Below are 19291 nucleotides of genomic sequence, written 5' to 3' on the forward strand. Positions count from 1 at the left end.
CTGGAATTGTCCAACTACAAAATAATGAGGATTTAAATTAGACCAGCAACAATGATACTGAAATGGAAGATAAAGAGATTTCAAAGATGGAAACCTTAACAGGTACGGACTTTCTACTTCAGGGAAAACAATTTCACCTCTGGTACATCTGAATTTGGGTATTTAAAATTTTTTTTTCAACATTTATTTATTTTTGGGACAGAGAGAGACAGAGCATGAACGGGGGAGGGGCAGAGAGAGAAGGAGACACAGAATCGGAAACAGGCTCCAGGTTCTGAGCCATCAGCCCAGAGCCCGACGCGGGGCTCGAACTCACAGACCGCGAGATCGTGACCTGGCTGAAGTCAGACGCTTAACCGACTGCGCCACCCAGGCGCCCCTGAATTTGGGTATTTTAAAATGGTGATACATAACAAAGTACATCCTAACTGTTATTGTGGCCAGCACATTCCCACACTTGTAAAAGTTTGTGAAAAAAATACAAATTCCTTTGCAGTAACTAGTTAAAATGTGGCTCAGATCTCAGAACATAGAATTTTGGATGAGAGAGATCCACTACTCCCTTAAGTTACTAATCAGGGGGATCAATTTTTGTGCAATAATCAAAGTTACGGTGAACAGCATCCCCTCCCCACACCCCGTTAAATGTAAGCATTCAAGTGTTTTTCTTAAAAGTCATACAAAATTCATTATGGCTCACTTATAGTCAGATATAATTGCTGATTAAAGGTCCCTCATGGGTAGAAAACCTGTGATTTAAAGAATCCACAAATTATGGACTGGGTAAAAACAAAGATACATGCTCTTGCAAATAAGCTAATGGAAGAGAGGCAGCAAAGGGGAGCTGAGAAGCCAAGGAAATTCACATGATGAAGATAGCTGGCGTTTAGCCAAAAGTGAAAACTATAAATATTAATCAGATGAGAATCAGTGTCACTTTACTGCAAGAATGTTCTGTAATTAAAAGGGTGGGTATTGTGCTGTGCATGTTAGCACAATTGCTGCCAATAATATCGGATGCCAGCAGCTCCTGAGTGCTGGAGAAAACAGATTCCTAAAGATGTCACCTACCAGAAAGTTTACTACATACACATGAGCCACTTATGTCAAATTCAAACGATACTTGAAAATAAAGGGGGAACAAATACCAGGGCTTCAAGATTGTGTTTCTGTCTTTAAAAGAAAACAAAAGACAAGGAAAGAAATATTTATTGGACACCTCTTTCATGCCAGCCATTTACCAGACACTTCCATCCATCGTGTCATTTAACCCGTACCTCAAACCTGCAGAAAAGGTGTCATCACAACCACATTTCAAAGATGCATCAGTTCCAAACTTGGCCCTGTTGTCATGACTCTGGGTGTGGCTGAAGTGGAACAGGAGAAATGTCCCTGACATCGGTAAAGTTACAAGATCATGAGATTAAGATGCTAAATGGATTATCCATGTGAGCAGTGTGTCTTTCAGGAAGCTGATGACCTTTGAAGTGGATGGGAAGTCTTGGAGGGAGGGCCAAAGCTCTCATTTGGGGAAATCAGCAGTGACTCTACTCAATGGTCAGCCAAAGGATGTTTAGCAACATACCAAGAGAGTCAAATTAAAGGAAATTACTGGAGATCAGAGCAGTCATGTTTGAAAGAGGCAGAGGGGACAAGAGTATGTTGTTTCCTTCTTTCCTCTGTGCCTGGACACAGATGAGCAAGGGTGAAAACACCCACCACAGGAGAGTGCAAAAGCAGTCATCTCTTCAGAGGAAAACATGGTTTTAGTTAGGTCAGAAGTGGAGGGATCTTTGAATGACGAGGCCGAGAATGTAGAGACCGCTTTCTTGTCTCTCCCTTGCCTACATTCTAAAATACAAATACTGTACTTAAGGGTCATTCAAGCCTTTCACGAGATGATCTTGTCCACTGGTGCCCTGGCAAATGTTTAACAACCAGCTCCCTGAGAGGAGAAAGCCCTGACTTGTAGCATCTGCCAATATCCCTGGTGTAAACACTCCCACCATGACCGACCTCAGCTTCCAAGATGACGTTAGTGAGCGCAGAGTTGCAAAAAGATCAGCCCAGACAAGCCAGGGCAAACTGGCTCCAGCACACCACTGCCCTTGTCTATTTCACGTTCTCCCGTCACTTCTTCCCCACTCCGCACACTTGTTCCAAGGTAGGGCTGCTAACTGGGGCAGCTATGCATTGCATGACTCTAGCAGAGCCATGTTCATCACAGTCATCATTGATACACGTATGTAAGGTGACAGCTCTCCTTCAGATGGCTGATAAGTATAGAGAACAGGAAACTGTCCCTAATTTGCATAGAGGCATCTTTTGGTTGTCATGCTGCTCAAAGACCACATACTGGAAGTCACAGCCAAATCCATCCCGCAGGCACCTTTTCTTTAGCTCACACTGCACTTAAAAACATTTGTTTTTTAAAAACTAGCTCGCCATTCATCTATCTAAGGCCCCTTTGGGCTGCTTCCATAATTTGGCTACTGTAAATAATGCCGCAATAAACATAGGGGTGCATGTATCCCTTTGAATTAGTGTTTTCAAATTGAATGGAGAAAGAAGATATTATATATATTATATATATATCATACATATATTATATATAATGGAATATTACTCAGCCACAAAAAATAATGAAATCATGTCATTTGCAACATGGATGGAGGGAGCTAGAGGTATAGTGCTAAGCAAAATAAGTCAGTCAGAAAAAGACAAATAGCATATGATTTCACTCATATGTGGAACTTAAAAAACAAAACAAGTCAGCAAAGGAAAGAAAAAAAAAAAAAGAGGGACAAACCAAAAAACAGCCTCTTAACTATAGAGAACAAACTGATGGTTACCAGAGGGGAGGTGGGTGGGGGGATGGGTGAAATAGGTGATGGGGATTAAGGAGGGCACTTGTGATGAGCACCGGGTGTTGTCTGGAAGTGTTGAATCACCATTTATACACCTGAAACTAATACTACACTGCATGTTAACTAAATGGAATTTAAATTAAAAACTAAATAAAAATAGAAACCAGCTTGCCAAAATTTAAAAAATAAGAAAACAAAAATCCAAAATTTCTGGATTCTCTTGGGGAAATCAGAGCAGGCTGCAGTATTAGTTAACAAATGGAAAGTGCCTCTGCCTACAAAAAGCTAGTCATTCAGAAGATGCCAGACCCTTCGGCCCACCCGGGCTGATATTTTACACTCACTATTTTTACTGTGACATCCTAGAATCCATGTTATCTAGACTCCATTTTCCTCTGAAACTCCTCCCCTACTTTGTCAGTTTCTAGAACAATCTTTCCACCTCAGGGCCTTGCATGTGCCATTCTTCTTCCTGAAACACTCCAGTCCCCACCCCCTTCACTTGGCCAGCTCCTACTCACCCTTGCATTCCAATCAGCTCTCAGCCAGACTCCCAAATAGTCTTCAACCTGCTTATACCCGTGCCATGAGCCACCAAGGACCCTGAATGATCTTCTTAAAATGCAAATCAAATCATGGCACAGGGTAATCATAATGAGGCACAAACTCCTTAAAATGGTCCCTAATGGGTGGCATCTGGGTGGCTCAGTCAGTTGAGTGTCCAACTTCAGCTCAGGTCATGATCTCCCAGTTGGTGAGTTCCATCCCGAAGTTGGGTTCTGTGCTGACTCAGGCTCAGAGCCTGGAGTCTGCTTCGGATTCTGTGTCTCTACCCCTATCCTGCTCGCACTCTGTCTCTCTCTCTCTCTCTCTCTCTCTCTCTCTCTCTCTCTCTCAAAAATAAATAAAACATTAAAAACAATGTTTTTAATGGTCCTTAAAGGACTATGTGATTTGGACACTCTCCCCATTCTTCAGTCACACTGTCTCCCTTTCTCCTTCACACACACCACGATTATACTCTTGCCACCTGGAACGTCCTTTCCCAAATCTTCATAGAGCCTACACCTTCGCCTCAGTCAGGTCTCAGCACAAATCAACTGCACATCTTCAGGCAGGCCTTCCCTGGACAAACAGTACCCCTCCCCTACCAGCCTCCCTTCAACTACTCCCTATCACATCCCTTTGTGACTTATCATAAATATCCCCCCAGACCTCCACGTCAGGATTCCCAGTGGTGGGACCTGTCAATCTATACTTTCATTAAGCTACCCCTGGTGCACCCATTTGGGAACAGCTCATCTATGGTATAATGGAAAGAAGGAAGAAAGAATATCCTGCATGTTAAGGAATGTTGTGGTTCATTGTTAGTATTTTGTTCCTTCTGAGCTTCTGTAGTTCAGTTTTGCCCTGATCATACAATACCACAAACCCAGCCTAATTTTGTGGCAATAAATTACTATCTTTTCCTTGTCTGTTTTGGAGACACTGTTAGAAACAAAAGCAAAAATTCCTCCAATCCCTTTGAAAAAGTAAAGTGTGAAGTAAAGGATGGACACCTAGAGATGAACTCAGTAAACAGATAGGATGGGGAGAAATACAGATCCCCATTAAAAAAGAAAACTGGAGATTCTGTGGGCATTTAAGAAGCATTGGGAAAATGTCTAACGTCATGAAGAATTGTAAGACTGAGATCTTACTTGAGGATTATGAAACTACAAAGGCTAGAGGAAAAGAGACAGAAAGTAGCCATAAGATCGCAAAGCTCGAAGAATCCAGTGAGTGGAGAGATAGTTTTACCTGTCAGGGAGAGCATGAGAATCACAGAGAAATTATTTCCTAGCAGCTTTGCAAACTTTTGAGTTTGTCTGAGCAACAGTGAAGCCACTGGGGATGCCATTTTTATGATATGCCTCCAAATTTAACATTTAAGAAAAAAAAAATCCCAAGCCAAATTTGAAAGCCCACAGCCAATAATACAACTCAATCAATATATGATTGATGGTATTACAATTTCCAGAACAATGGTAGAAAGAAATGTCACTCTTCTCTGAAAACAGCCTTCATCTCTCTATCTGGACAGAGTCTCTCCTAGGACCTTTCCTTTTTTTTTTTTTTTCCTGGAAATTACAGGTACTTAAAAATATATGCATCTTCCCTTCTGCACTAGAAGTTCCTCTAGGGCAATGTAATCCTGAAGGCTCAATAACCAAAGCACTGGAGGCAGAGATGCCTGGTTTCAAGTCCTGAGTTGGTCACTTGCCAAATGTATGACCTTGTGCAAATTATTTGACCCCTCTAAGTGTTATTTCCCTCATCTGTAAAAAGGTAGTGGTCATTTAACAAATTTAATAATAGCTAATATTTATAAACGCTCCTGTGCCAGGTAGGTCTAAGTGTTCTAAGTGTTTTAGCCAACCCCCATAAGAACTCTTTGAGGCATCTACAAGTTACTCTCCCCATAGATGAGGCAAACTGAGGCTTAATAATGTTAAGTAACTCGCTCAGGGTGACAGAGCCAATAAATGATTGAGATGGTATTTAAACCCAGTGTATTGAATGCTAAAATAAGGAAATGCTTGTAAAGAGCTCAGAACAGCAGCTGTATACCTAGAGTGAGTTGTCCAGAGATTCCTCATCCGTGCTCCCTTCCCATCTGTGCTCTTCTGCAGTTAGCAACCCTAAGCTACCTTATGCTCCAATCATACAATGTTTGTTGCTGAGGAATGGGGGCAGGGAGAATCCAAGAATAATCCATAAAGTAACTCACTCCTTCTGAAGTTAATCACCCTTCAATGGAAAGCTTCAAGGAAGAGCCATTTTCCTGGAATATTTCCAAACCTTCCATGTTCAAAGGAAAATAAATAAATAAATAAATGTCAGCCCCTGAGCCAAGCTTGAACACCTACAGTCAGTCTTGAAAGTGCAATTTCAAAAAACAACTATAAAAGGCATCCTGTGTAAAACACAGATGATACTGCCAAAGAAAAGAAAATGGTAAATCAAAGCACGTTCCCAAGCCTGAACCAGTTTGCCATCATTTCTGAGTAGAGCAGGTACAGGATATTATGCATGGCTACACTGACCCCTAAGCAAATGCCATTTTTATTCTGAATTCCTGCTTGGAGCAGTGCAACTGAGCTAGCTGTCAGAGGCCGTACCCATAAAGGAGATACAATAAATCCTAAGAAGGAGGCTCTCTCTTTTCTTCCCTAAAGCCACCACAACAATTTCCACATCTCATTTCATCTTAGACCTTTACACTTTCTGAACCCAGGGAGTTCTCACATGGAGATATAATTTTCTTTAAATCCCCCTGAAGCACTCATTTATGTGATATGTGATATCTGATATGTGATAAAAATTACAGTATCACACTCCCTCCCTGGGTTCCTTCCCTTTGGGCCACTGGCTCAGGAGAGCCCAGATTGTAGATATTTGAGAAAAGAAAACTTACGTGAAATCAATCGTCTTATATCTTGTCCCTTCTTTGATGGCTGTCATTTGGGTTTTGGCCCATTCTTCATCTCACTTGAACCCACTGTGATTTTGTTTTATTTCCTGTCCATGCACGTCAGGTCCAGCCCCCTCCTTCTCCCAGGAGACCAGGTGTTTTCTGGGTGTTTTCAAGATAGAAAGTGGAAGGCATTATCCAACCACTTTAGGGGTTTGTTGGGGTACCCTTCCATGAGGCCAGGGAACAGACTGACCAGGCTAACTCTCAAGAGGCTCACTAGTGCAGCTGTCATCTTCAAAGCCCCAGAAAAGAAATGGAGGGACAAGAGAAACACCTTTGAAAAGAGAGTAGAAGTTCATTCACCCAAGGTGTTAGTCTCATTATGACCTTCAGTTGGATCCCAGGAATGTCTGGAAGGTCTAAAAAGTAAAAGAGAACTAAGACCTAAAACAAATGTCATATATATTTATTAAAATTATATTTGTATTTTATATAAGTTATAATATATATTTGACATACATATATTATAGAATATATGTGATAAAATTATATGATACATGTGTGTACATATATAACATATGTCTATATTTTTAAGTAGTTTTTGAGATTTTGTTTTTTTTTTAATTTTTTTTAATCTTCATTTATTTTTGAGAGAGAGAGAGACAGAGTGTGAGCAGGATAGGAAGAGAGAGAGAAGGGGACACAGAATCTGAAGCAGGCTCCAGGCTCCAAGCTGTCAGCACAGAGCCCAATGCGGGGCTCGAACCCACAAACTGCGAGATCATGACCTGAGCTGAACTCTGACGCTCAACCGACTGAGCCACTCAGGTGCCCCATTGAGATTTTACTTTTAAGTAATCTCTACGCCCAACGTGGGACTCCAACTCACAACCCTGCGATCAAGAGTCGCATGCCCTACTGAGTTAGCCAGGCGTGTGTGTGTGCGTGCGTGTGTGTGTATGAAGAACTGGATGTAACAAAGATTGTCACACTATAAAAACACCCTTTAATCCTCAACTGGGGGGTACAAGGTTTTCCAAGCTGGCTCACTCCACTGCTACGCTCTCCTTTTCCTTCTTTCTCCAAACTCTACCCACACATTCCCTAGAGGCATAGATAAATGCATGTGATTACTCAGAAGAGCTGCAGACGTGTGTATCTTCAAAAGTTAGTACAACTAAAGGAGGAGCCAAGGAGACACATATTCCTTGGCTTCCAAGTTAACCAATAATGTGATGTCCTTGGTATTGTAATTCTTTAATGCCTTTTCAAACTGTTATTTTTTAAATATTTAATAATTTTACGCTGGTTTACATTTACATTGTCTTTAGACATATCAATATCGTTTTTTTTTTAATTTCTATTACAATATCTGGATCAGAGTCAGCGTCCTTTTTTTTTAATATGAAATTTATTGTCAAATTGGTTTCCATACAACACCCAGTGCTCATCCCAAAAGGTGCCCTCCTCTATACCCATCACCTACCCCCCCTCCCTCCCACCCCCCATCTACCCTCAGTTTGTTCTCAGTTTTTAAGAGTCTCTTATACTTTGGCTCTCTCCCTCTCTAACCTCTTTTTTCTTTTTTTTTTTCCTTCCCTCAATATCGTTTTTTGACATATGTGCTTTTCACTTGAGGACAGCTCTGGCCTCACTTTGTATGTAATGTAAACTTAAGTTCTTGTTTCAAATGCGCCTTCATCTACTTGGCAAAACAGAAGCCCTGATGGTACCCTGACCCATTCGCCTTAGATAGCAGTTCAGGAAATAAGAGTGTTCATACTTGAGGCTGCTTCTGGAGTTTTGACCCCTTCTCAAGTGGGTTAGCCATATTTTCCTTTCTATGACTATTGTGAGAAGTAATGATACATTCCGTTTTCTCCCTCCCATTGCATTTTCAGTGATATCTTGGTTCCTTTGATGGAATTTAGAGCAATCCAGGGGGCCTGTCCTCCAGTGAAGCTTTGGAAATCTGTAGGATTGTTGTAGTTGGGGTGGAGGTGAAGCTGGCCTTAGTGCAGTAGACATCTGTTGTTCTGCCTGCCCAGCAATCATTCCTGCTCCCTCAGGTAAGAATTTGCTGATATTCCTTTGGGGAAACGCTCATCCTGATGAGGTTTTGGGGTGATGTTGGGGGGTCTAGAGCTGACGACCAAGAAAAAACTCTTGAAGACGTCTTGGGTGCAAGAAGGTGACCTTATTAAAGCAGGGAACAGGACCTGGGGGCACAAAGAGATGCACTGGGGTTGCGAAGAGTAGCCCATTGTATACGATGAGGTAAAGTCACAAGGGAGGCCTCCAGAGGGACTTTGATATGCTAAAGAAGACTCCTAAAATACCTGAGACCTTGCTATTGTCAAGCTAAGGTTGTTTTCCTTCTAGTAAGGCGTTAACATTATGACGGAAGGGGGATCCTGGAGAAATGTTATACTCTGTTTTTGCCTCAAGTATTTGTCAATGGGCTGCAGGTTATGAGGAAATTTAATTTTACCTGCCATTTCCTTCTTGCCTTTGCTCCCCAAAACACTATGGATGGGTGATGTTGGGGCTCCAGGAAACTGAGTCTATAGGTTTCTGGAGATTAGGCTATTGATAAGATGGACTTTTTCTTGTAATTTAGCAAGACATTTGTAAACTGATGGACTCACATCATGTATGGCTGTGATGTCTATCAGTTGACCATTTGTTTTCTTTCCTCTCCTTTGTCCTTGGGCAGCCAGGAGTGCCTGAGGAATATCACACATACCCCCCTTGGTGGGGGGGGGGGGGGGGCCGGTGCTAGCTTGCACTTTGTCCTCAGCCTGCCCCGTGCTCCTTCATCAATCCTCTGCTCTCCGTTCTTGTGTTCAATGGGGCTTGTGTCCCAGAACTAGAACAATAACTGGTTCAGAGAAGGACGTGTGGCCCCAGCCAGGCCAGGGAGAGTCAGGATGTTCACATGAACCCTAAGGAAAAGGGAAGAAAAGGGAATTCGCTTTCCACAGAGGCTAAACTGACAGAATAGAAACCCGTCGCTCCATCTGACCATTTCAAAAGAGTACGAAGCCACAGGGAGGGAGGCAGAGCCAAGAAAGAGTTCCCTGAAGACATGACTTCATAGCTGATCCAGCCATGCCTAAAGCTGGATATGCCCCTGAATTTGTTTCATGAGCCAATACCTTCCCCTCTTTGCTTAACCCCATCTGAGTTGGGTTTTCTGTCCTTTGCAACTGAAAAATCCTGATTAATAAAGCAAGCTCTGGGACCAGCCTTCCCCCCAAAACAACAACAACACAACAAAGATTTCACTGAGCTCACGAAGTGGGCTCTCTCTTTGTGCATAGACTAGTGTCCATCTCTGTATCTGGATCCGGGGAACTCTAATTTGGAAAGAAAACTAAGACAACCAAAACGTATTTGAACTCAATTTACTCACAGAAAGAGTATTCAGTCCTTTAACAAATATTCACTGAGCACCAAGGGCATGGGACAAGTCAGTGTGCTAGGCTGGGACACGACCCTGAACAAGAGGCGAGGTCTGCCCTATGCTCACACCCCAGTGAAGAAAAATAGAAAATGAACAAGGAAGTACTACATCATGTGGTGGTATGCGTCTGGGAGAAACATAAGGCAGGGTAAGGAGGATAGGGCATGTGGGATGGGCCCATAAGGAGAGGCAGAAAAGCAGAAAGCAGAAGCCAGAGGCAGCCAGGCAGCTCTGAGGGAAAGGTGTCCCCACCAGAAGACAGAATGAAAGCAAAAACCTGGAGGTGGGAACGCACAGGGCAGGGCCACAGAACAGCAAGGAAGGATCCACAGGAGGTAAAGTCAGAGCTAGCTAAAAGGGAGGCCAGATCCTGTAGGACCCCTTAGACATTGTAAGAACTTGACTTTGACTCTAAGTGAGCTGGGAGCCATTGGTAAGTTTTGAAAAGAGGAGAGCTGTGACCTCATGTCACGTATTGTTTTTAATTTTTTTTATGTCTATTTATATTTGAGAGAAAGAGAGAGAGAGAGAGCAAGCAGTGGAGGGGCAGAGAGAGAGAGGGAGACACCAAATCCGAGGCAGGCTCCAGGCTCTGAGCTGCCAGTGCAAAGCCCAATGTGGGGCTGGAGTTCACAAGCTGTGAGATCATGACCTGAAGTCCGATGCTTAACCAACTGAGCCACTCAGTCATTTAAAGACTCCCTCTAGCTGCTTTACTGAAAACAGTTTGGGGGGGAGGGGGTAGGAGGGGGCTGGGAACTGGATGGACAAGGACAGAAGCTGAGAGATGCTATCCCAATTCTACACGAGCTGTTAGATGGAAATAGTATAAAACCTCGAAATCCAAACAGTCTGCTAGAAGATGAAGAATTGAGTATTGAAAAACAATTCTCAATTCTCAAATATCCCCGCAGAGAAAGAGTTCAAAACCACAGCACATAAATAATTATTATTTTAGTCCCTGATAGTTCCAGACCAGTGGTTCTCAATCAAGGACCATTTTTCCCCCCAGGATACATCCGGCAATGTCTGGAGACCTTGATGGTTGTCCCAAATGGCAGGGGGAAGGAGGGGAGAGAGCTACCAGCATCTTGTGGGTGGAGGCCAGGGAGGCTGCTACGCATCCACAATGCCTGAGACAGCCCCCCGCCCCCCCAACAATGAATCACCCAGCCTCACATATCAATAGTGCTGAGGCTGAAACATGAATGTAAAGATTCATTGTTCTCAGTTTTCGTGTTTGTGATTCTTAAACTGGCACTAAATATGAAATCAGAGAAGCACAGACCAGAGTTGGATTCTTTTTCCCTTTGGCTAATCATTTGAAAGACAAAAGCTGTCACTGCTGCTTTACATTGAAGAACAACTTGCTGAAAAAAACTAAATACGTAGTGGCCTATGCTCTCTGATAGATCATTAGGAAAAGAAGTGACAGAAGAATATTCCTCTGTTTGTAACAGGAAGAAGACTTAATTTTTTTTTTAATATGAAAATGTCATTTGAGGGAAACAAAAGTACCTGGCACAGAATTTGCTTTGGGGAGGAAAACGCCTTTGAAAACCCAACTAGTCGTATAATTAAGTGATAATGAATTCAGAGCGCTGGACTTTGTGCTCCATTCCAGCACGTTGGAGTTGAATCTGAGCTTGAAAAGCTAAATCCCTCAGTGCTCTGGCCCCTCATCAGTGAAGTGCAAATCAAGGCCTTTAACTGCTACAGAAGGGGTGTTTCCAAAAAAAAAAAAAAGTGTGAACTACAAATACTATGTTTTCCAACTGCCTGCTTTCTAATGATTTGCTAGGTTGTAGATGCAAATCGTATTTGATAAAAAGAAATGTTTCCTTGGAACGAGAAAGCAAACTATCATATGTGATGTTTTCTGCACAATGTAATGATAATCTATTTCTTAAAACAAAAAAAGAAAGAAGCTATTAATTTCCATTTTATATGGACAAGAGGAATGCTTTCTGGATTTTTAACTCACCAACAATTTCACTTACAGAAAGACTGAATAATGTTTTTATCTGTACTCTAGCTAACACCATGGGTAAGAAAGATGTATGAGAGCATATACGTACGTCAGATTGAGCTTTTCGCTTGGTTATGGAGATGGTTAATCTTTGAAAAGTTGTCTTCACAAAAGTTTACAAAACTTTAAAAATTACTGCAATGAATAGAGGACCTGTAAACACAAGAAATTTATAACTTGATGAATTATTTAATATGTTATTGTGATAATTAAAGGACATAATATAACCAACCCGTGGAGAGGCAATCCTTCAAAGAAGCCACTATCATTTGATGTTTTTATCTTGACATTTAAAAACAAACCAAAAGTTAAAGAGATGGAAATTTGTTTTTGTTTTTTTACCAATTAGTATTGTCTCAAAAAAGGACTAAAACAAAAATTCCACATACAAAAAACTTAGGAGGTAAGCCCAATGGGAAGCAAAATAGCCTGATACATGTTCAAGTTCAAGTAGCATTTTTATAAATAGGTAGACTTAAATGTCTGAAGAGAAATAGGGCTCTCCAACAAAAAGATAAACAAATGGCAAAAGCAGTGAGTATCATACTTATTGGTTGAACACCAATTTGTATCTACCAGATTTGTTAGAGATCACAGGTTCTCACCTGGCTCTGACCACAGACGTGTGTCATGGTGCAACAAACCCTTCCAAGAAAATCAGTCAGCGTGAGTCTATTTGGGGAAATAGAATGGAAAACCAGGACAGAAGTCAGCCCAGGCTGCTATTCCCTGCCCAGAGATGACACAGTAATGGAAGGAAGAAGTTGGGGCAAACCAGTCTGGTGAAACAGTAAGACAGATCGGATAGACATTTCTCTTTTGTAATCATGCACACGTCCAAAGCTGTCTGGCTGAGAACTTTCTGGGTCAGACAGGCAAGTAGCTTGTACTGCTGGCTCTGGTCAAACCAGTAGAATTAATGAACCATGGAGTTGCATGTCTACATTGGCCCAACTTCACTGCAAGCCAGCATCCCCCCATCCCCCCAGCTATGCATCAGGAAGCTCACAGCCTGCAGCCTGGATGGCTCGCCATGGGATTTTGGCATAAGTCATCAAGGCTATAACACAAGAGCAGGGTGGGAAGGAGGCCTTTAGGATGGCTTTGCCAAAGCCAAACATGGAATGTAGTCAGCCCTCTTGAAGTTCAAGACTGACATCATCCACCTGATGGATGACCAGCAAATTAAATGGACCATTTCAGGTGAGTGGTTAGAGAGTCAGATGAACTAAAACTTCTTTTCTGATTAGAAGATACCCACAGGACAGTCCAGTAGCACAAGAGAGGCTGGCCTGTGGGAAATATATTACCTTGAGCTTTGAATTATTGATTTTTTAATGGGAATGTGTTTTCTCTCAAACTGGATTATATGTTTCCTATATTTTTCTATTATCAACTTCCCATGCCCAGCATTTAACATTTAAAGCAGACTTTAAAAATAATAAAAATTAAAAACTAAAAATAAAGACAGACTTTAGTGAGGCTCTGCTTAGAGGAAAGAATAGTCATGGATGACATTTTTCAGATTTGCAAGACAATTCATTGATAACAATTTTAAGTAATTTCTTCTGAAAGCGTGCAAATTAATGGCACCTTTGCAGATTATGCCTCTGTGTTTCTTCCCTTTGGTATTTTTTTTTAATCATCATGAATCAGAAGGCAAAAAAAATTTATGAGCAATATTCAGAAGGCAATAGAAATACTTTAATGTCATTGAAGACCTAGTGTAAATTAAAGCACTTCTGTCAGGATATAAGGGTTAAAGAAATTGTAAATTTGGAGAAAGTTGCACAGATGTTACTTTGAACTCCAAGCATAAACCGGCTCACAGGCCTGCCATAGTCTAATGCTGAGTCAGGCAGAGTTCTTGGTGGCAAACGACAGAATCTTCTTTGGCTGGTTTGAGCAGAATAAGCATTTACTAAAAGTTATATAAGGTAACTCACAGAATCTTTGAGAGGGACAAGGACCCAGAACCTGCAGCCATCTGGCAAGGAATCCCAGGCAGCCCATGGCATTCTCTAATGAAACATCACTGCCACATCTGCCCAGCATCCCCTCCTTGGGAACAGACACCAGAAACTTCCGTAGCTGTCTCAGACAGAGCGGACACCATTGTCCCAAAGTACCCATGGCAGGCCACCTCCTCCCACTGCTGTCTTCTGAAATGAGTCACACATGGATGGGCCCAGTTAGGAGAACCTGTCATACACGGGCATCCCAGATGCAAGAGAGTCCAAGAGAGGCCGTGAGGTTTTGGCCTTCTACCTTGAGAAGGACTTATTGGTGAGAAACTATCAAAATGTACAGAGAATGTCCAAAGATGGCAGGTAGCCACAAATGACAAAGTTCAGCATGAATCCCAATCTGCCTTTTCTCTCCGTATATCTTCTCCCCAAACCCTCTATTCTCAGCAGCCTGGTCTCTTTATTATTCCTTGTGCTTCCTAACCCCCAGTTTTACAATAGGAGGCTTATTTTAGCAGCTTACTCAAGATCACACAACTACTAAGAAGTAGAAGTCTATTCTAAGTCTATTCTGAGAGCCAGAGTCTGCACCTCCACTATGTGCTGAGACTAGATTTAAAGTCTACCCTTCACCACTGTCCCCAAGTATCAAGTCCTAGGTGTTTAACGACATGTCCTAAGCAGATAGCAATTTAACTCATTTCAGCAATTGTGCTTTTTTTTCAACAATTATATGTTTAATGCTTAGAAGGGAATCTTAGCTCAGCCACTTAGAAATTATGTGATGTTGGACAAATTACTAAACCCCCTGAGTCTGTTTCCTCCTCCACAAAGTGGGAATGATGAGTTTCTCTCAGAAACTCAGGCCCAAGCCTGGAGTGGAAGACACACAAGGAATGTAAGCTCCACGCAGAAACAAGCCTTGTGCTTTAATGGAGTAAGCCAATACTTAGCTGTGTGATTTCCAAGGTCCTAGGAAACCCTCCCACCCCTCAAGCAGCCCCCGCTAAACACACACACACACACACACACACACACACACACACTCCCACAGACACATCTGCTCACTGATAACTGGAGTCAGGGAGATGCTGGGATCCAGCCATGAGAAACGAGTTTGACAAGACCATGGATTTGAATAACCCAAATTGAGACAGAAGTGGTAGCTATGAGATCCCATTCTGAGAGCAGTTGTACAGGAACAGGAGGGAAAAAGGCAAAGGACGCTGACAGTCTGGTGGTGGCAGGAGGTGGAGGCCATAGAGTACTGCCTGGAAGTAATAAGTGAGGAGGCAGGTGCTGAAGTAGCCCAGATATTCCTCAAAGTGACAGACAATAAGCACCATCTGACCAATGTGTAGAGTGAGCTGCAAATATAAGCAACCCATATTATAGGGATTATAAGATAGCAGTCACAGAAGACTGGAAAACCCTGATGTGATGTGCCTGCACCACCTTATAAGGGGGGGAAGAGACTACCCCCACACACACATCCCACCCCCACCCCACCCCCCCACCGCCCAGAGTAAAAACAGTCCCAGGTAAGAGGGGCAGGAGGGGACGCAGGGGAGATATCTGGGCCTCAAGCACATAGGGTTGAATTCATTTCTGGCCAATGAAAAACCCTCCCGCGTTTACTCCCTGATTTCTAATATCACCTTACAATAAACATCCCCCCAGAATAACTGTCTATTTCTTATGACCAAAGCAAACAAAAAACCTAACTGAAATAGTGGACTGAGCCAGGAACCCTTGAGACAAAAGGTAGAAATGTGGAGACTTGAAGGGTACACCCACACCACACACTCTCTTTCATCTCTCTCTGTCTTGCATGAATGCACTTCATCCCTGACACGACCTGGTGGGCTTCTATTTATCCTTCAAGACCCAGCTTAATTATTTACTGCTTTCTCTATAAAACCCTCCCCATGATTTCAGAAGGAATTAGTCATTCCCTTCCCACTTGTAAGAGGCTTTTATGCTTCTATCTGCAATAATGTTCCCCTATCTTCTCAACCAGGCAGTGAACCCTTCCTTTATGTTGCCATCTCACACTATGACAAAATATGGGTCGTAAGCACTATGTTCCATTAAACTTATAGCTCCAGCAGCAAGCACAGGACATAGTACAGAGACACTGCTCGGCAGATGTTGATGGAGTGACCAGCCCTGACCTTGGTCCAATTTCCCCCTTCATTGTGCTTTGTCTCACTGCTTGGGCACCTCTTGTGTTCCACTTCCCATTCTGTTGGCTCACTTTTCTGACCCAGCTCTTGGCTGTGGCACCAGCTGTGCCCAGGTTTTGAGGTACATTCTACATAGCTCTTCAAAGGTCTCCAGTTGCCCTCCGTAGTAACTAGTTAACGACATACCCTTCAACTAGCTTTCAAGCCTTCCCATTTCCACTCTGTCTAGCAAGCACCCCTTGCCCCACATACCTTGAAATCACTTCCCAAAATAAACTGCCTGCAAACAGGCGCTCATCTCAGGCTCTGCTAAGATACAAGTTCATCATGGTTTTGATGATACAGCACGCAGAAAAACAGAACCTCTGCAAAGACTACTCTTCTATCCTCAACAGGTCAGCTTGGAAAGCAGTCCCATTGTTAGGAGGATTATGAAAAGAGATTGTATCTAGCAGGCACCTGTGGCTAGATCAGCACAAAACTACCACTCTCAGAGAGGAAAATAACCCCAACTTTGGAAGATGTTAGTCTGAAGGACCATGTTCATGTAGCGAGGTTATCTCCTCCATCCAACATGGCTTACTATCGGTACTAAGACAAACTAATCCTCTGTTCTAAAGATGGTCCACCCGTAGTTACAGTCCAGTCATTTCCAATGACAGCTCACCATTGGACCTGGAAGTCTATGGGGCTTTTGCAATAACTCGCAATAAATTTATCTGAGCACTGTGCCTTGTACGCAGAGAGAATAAATGACTCATCATTTTTTTTAGTGTTCATTTATTTTTTTTTGGGGGGGGGAAGGGCAGAGAGAGAAGGAGACAGAGAATCCTGAGAAGGCTCCACGCTGTCAATGCAGAGCACGACGTGGGGCTCAAACTCACAAACCATGAGATCATGACCTGAGCTGAAATCAAGAGTCAGACACTTAACCAACTGAGCCACCCAGGTGCCCCTGGCTCATTATTTTCATCTGACTACCTATGTATGCAGATGAATTATGATTAATCAGAGAGAAATTCATTTTAAAATGTACTGATTTCAGCCAGGATGTATATTCTCCATCAGTGATGCATGTCCTATGGAAGGGGCTTCTGCAAACTACTTTAAAATAATGAAGGGGTGCCCATATTCCAGAAGTATGACAACTCCATGTTTTAAATGATAATGTAAAACAATAATTGCTTAGTAATAATTTCTATGCACTAAGTGCCTATGTATATTATCTTAAACCTCTCAACAATCCTGCAATGAAGTATTATTAGTCTTATTATAAAGGTAAAACGGGGGCACCTGGGTGGCTCAGTCAGTCAAGCATCCGACTTCGGCTCAGGTCATGATCTTGCCATCCATGGGTTCAAACCCCGAGTCAGGCTCTGGGCTGACAGCTCAGAGCCTAGAGACTGCTTCGGATTCTGTATCTCCCTCTCTTTCTGCCCTTACCCCACTTGCACTCTGTCTCTCAACAAATAAATAAACTTTAAAAAATTTAAAAAAAATAAATAAAGGTAAGAAAACTGATTCAGAATGTGTAAGGAGCTTTCCTGAGGCCATGGGGATAATAAATGATGAATTTATGATCAAAATCCTGGCCTATGAGACCTTATTGTCACTATCACTCATTCATTCATTTGTTCATTCATTCACTCATTGGACAGTCATGTTTGGGGATATGGCATGTGTTATAAACTTTGGGTAAACATAGCCGTTCTCCAAGCCCTGCTCCTCAAAACACTTTTCTTCTGCCAATTTAATTCAATTATTCTTTCCACTCAGCTTAAGTGGGTTTAGAGTAATAGAATCTGACCTTGTCTTTTAGCTTATTTTTGCAGTCTCTAAAACCCAAGCTGCCTATCCTTTTTCAAGGATTTCTTGTTCTTTTATCACCTGTTTGTTCTCTGGCCTTTAACTCACCTACAAAGAAAGGTGAAAGAGGAGACAAGCCCATTGACTTGCATCTCCTCCGCCAGCCCAATCCCTTCCTTCTGCCCGGGAGAGCTGGGGTCTATAGAAACGAACCAAAATGTTGGCAAAAACAGGGCCTCATCATGTCCAGCCACGCTTCCCTGAGGCACAGAGTGGGGGCAAGAGAGAAATGTGTGGTCGCGTGTTCCACGTGTGCCCTTTTTGTTCCCAAACCAGGGAGACGTGCTTCCCTCTCCTCCCCATGCACCCTCCCCCAATCACAGCAAGTGACATCTCACCCTGGGCAAGTCCTCCCTCTAAAATGCCACCTGTGAACAAACCCAGCAAAGCCAGTCATCCATCAACCTCACCACGTCTCGGAATGACTGTCAACCCAATGGCACAGTAAGGCTGGACCCAACCAATGCTGATTTCTCTGAAATGTGTGATTCGCTAAGTAAATTTATCTGTCATAGCAGCCCAGGCCATTCCCTGACAGGATGTCTCGTGATGAATGAGTGCTCAGAGACAGAATGAACAGAAGTGCTATTTCCAGATCCATCACCAGATAGGACGAAGATAAACATAAGTACCATGACGGGACATCTCTAGGAAATATTTTCAGGTACACCTGTGATGCCAAAGCTTAGCATCCACAACACCTGCATCTGGTTTTGACCAGGGTTGCCCTCGCCAGAGTCCAAGGGATGCTAATGACAAAACACACCTGGCCCAGCGGCTCAATTAACTGTTAGATCCATTACATGGAGTTCTTGAGTCTTTTTTTGTACTGTTTATTTATTTTTGAAAGAGAGAGAGAGAGAGCACGCGAGTGATGGGGGGGAGGGGCAGAGAGAGAGGAGACACAGAATCCAAAGCAGGCTGCAGGCTCCAGGCTCCAAGCTGTCAGCACAGAGCCCAACACAGGGCTCGAACTCACGAACCCGCGAGGTCATGACCTGAGCAGGAGTTGGATGCTTAACTGACTGAGCCACCCAGGTGCCCCGAGTTCCTGAGTCTTAAAGAAACAGTATGGCAAATGCCCTTCGAGCCAGTAATTCAGCTCTAGGAATTCTTTGTAATGCATGCCAGGATTTGGCGATAGAGTTATCACAGTGTGATGATGGTGATGATGATGGTGGTGGTGGTGGCGGTGGCAGTGGCAGTGGTTGGCAGATGGTACTGGTCTATGCACTTCGTATATATTAACTCAGTTTGTCTTCATAGCAACCCCATCAGGTAAGTGCAGTTATTGTTACCACTTCACAAATGAGGAAACCGAACTAGTGAAGGGAATTTCTCAGTATGACATAGTAATAAGAGGCAGAGCTGGGACTTGGTGGCAGTCTTTCCTGAGACGGCTGTCCTAACCAGCAATGCTGGTTTCTCCAAACCAGTCATCCTAGCGTGTTTC

This window comes from Prionailurus viverrinus, chromosome B4, assembly GCF_022837055.1.
Source record: "Prionailurus viverrinus isolate Anna chromosome B4, UM_Priviv_1.0, whole genome shotgun sequence".
Lineage (NCBI taxonomy): Eukaryota > Metazoa > Chordata > Mammalia > Carnivora > Felidae > Prionailurus > Prionailurus viverrinus.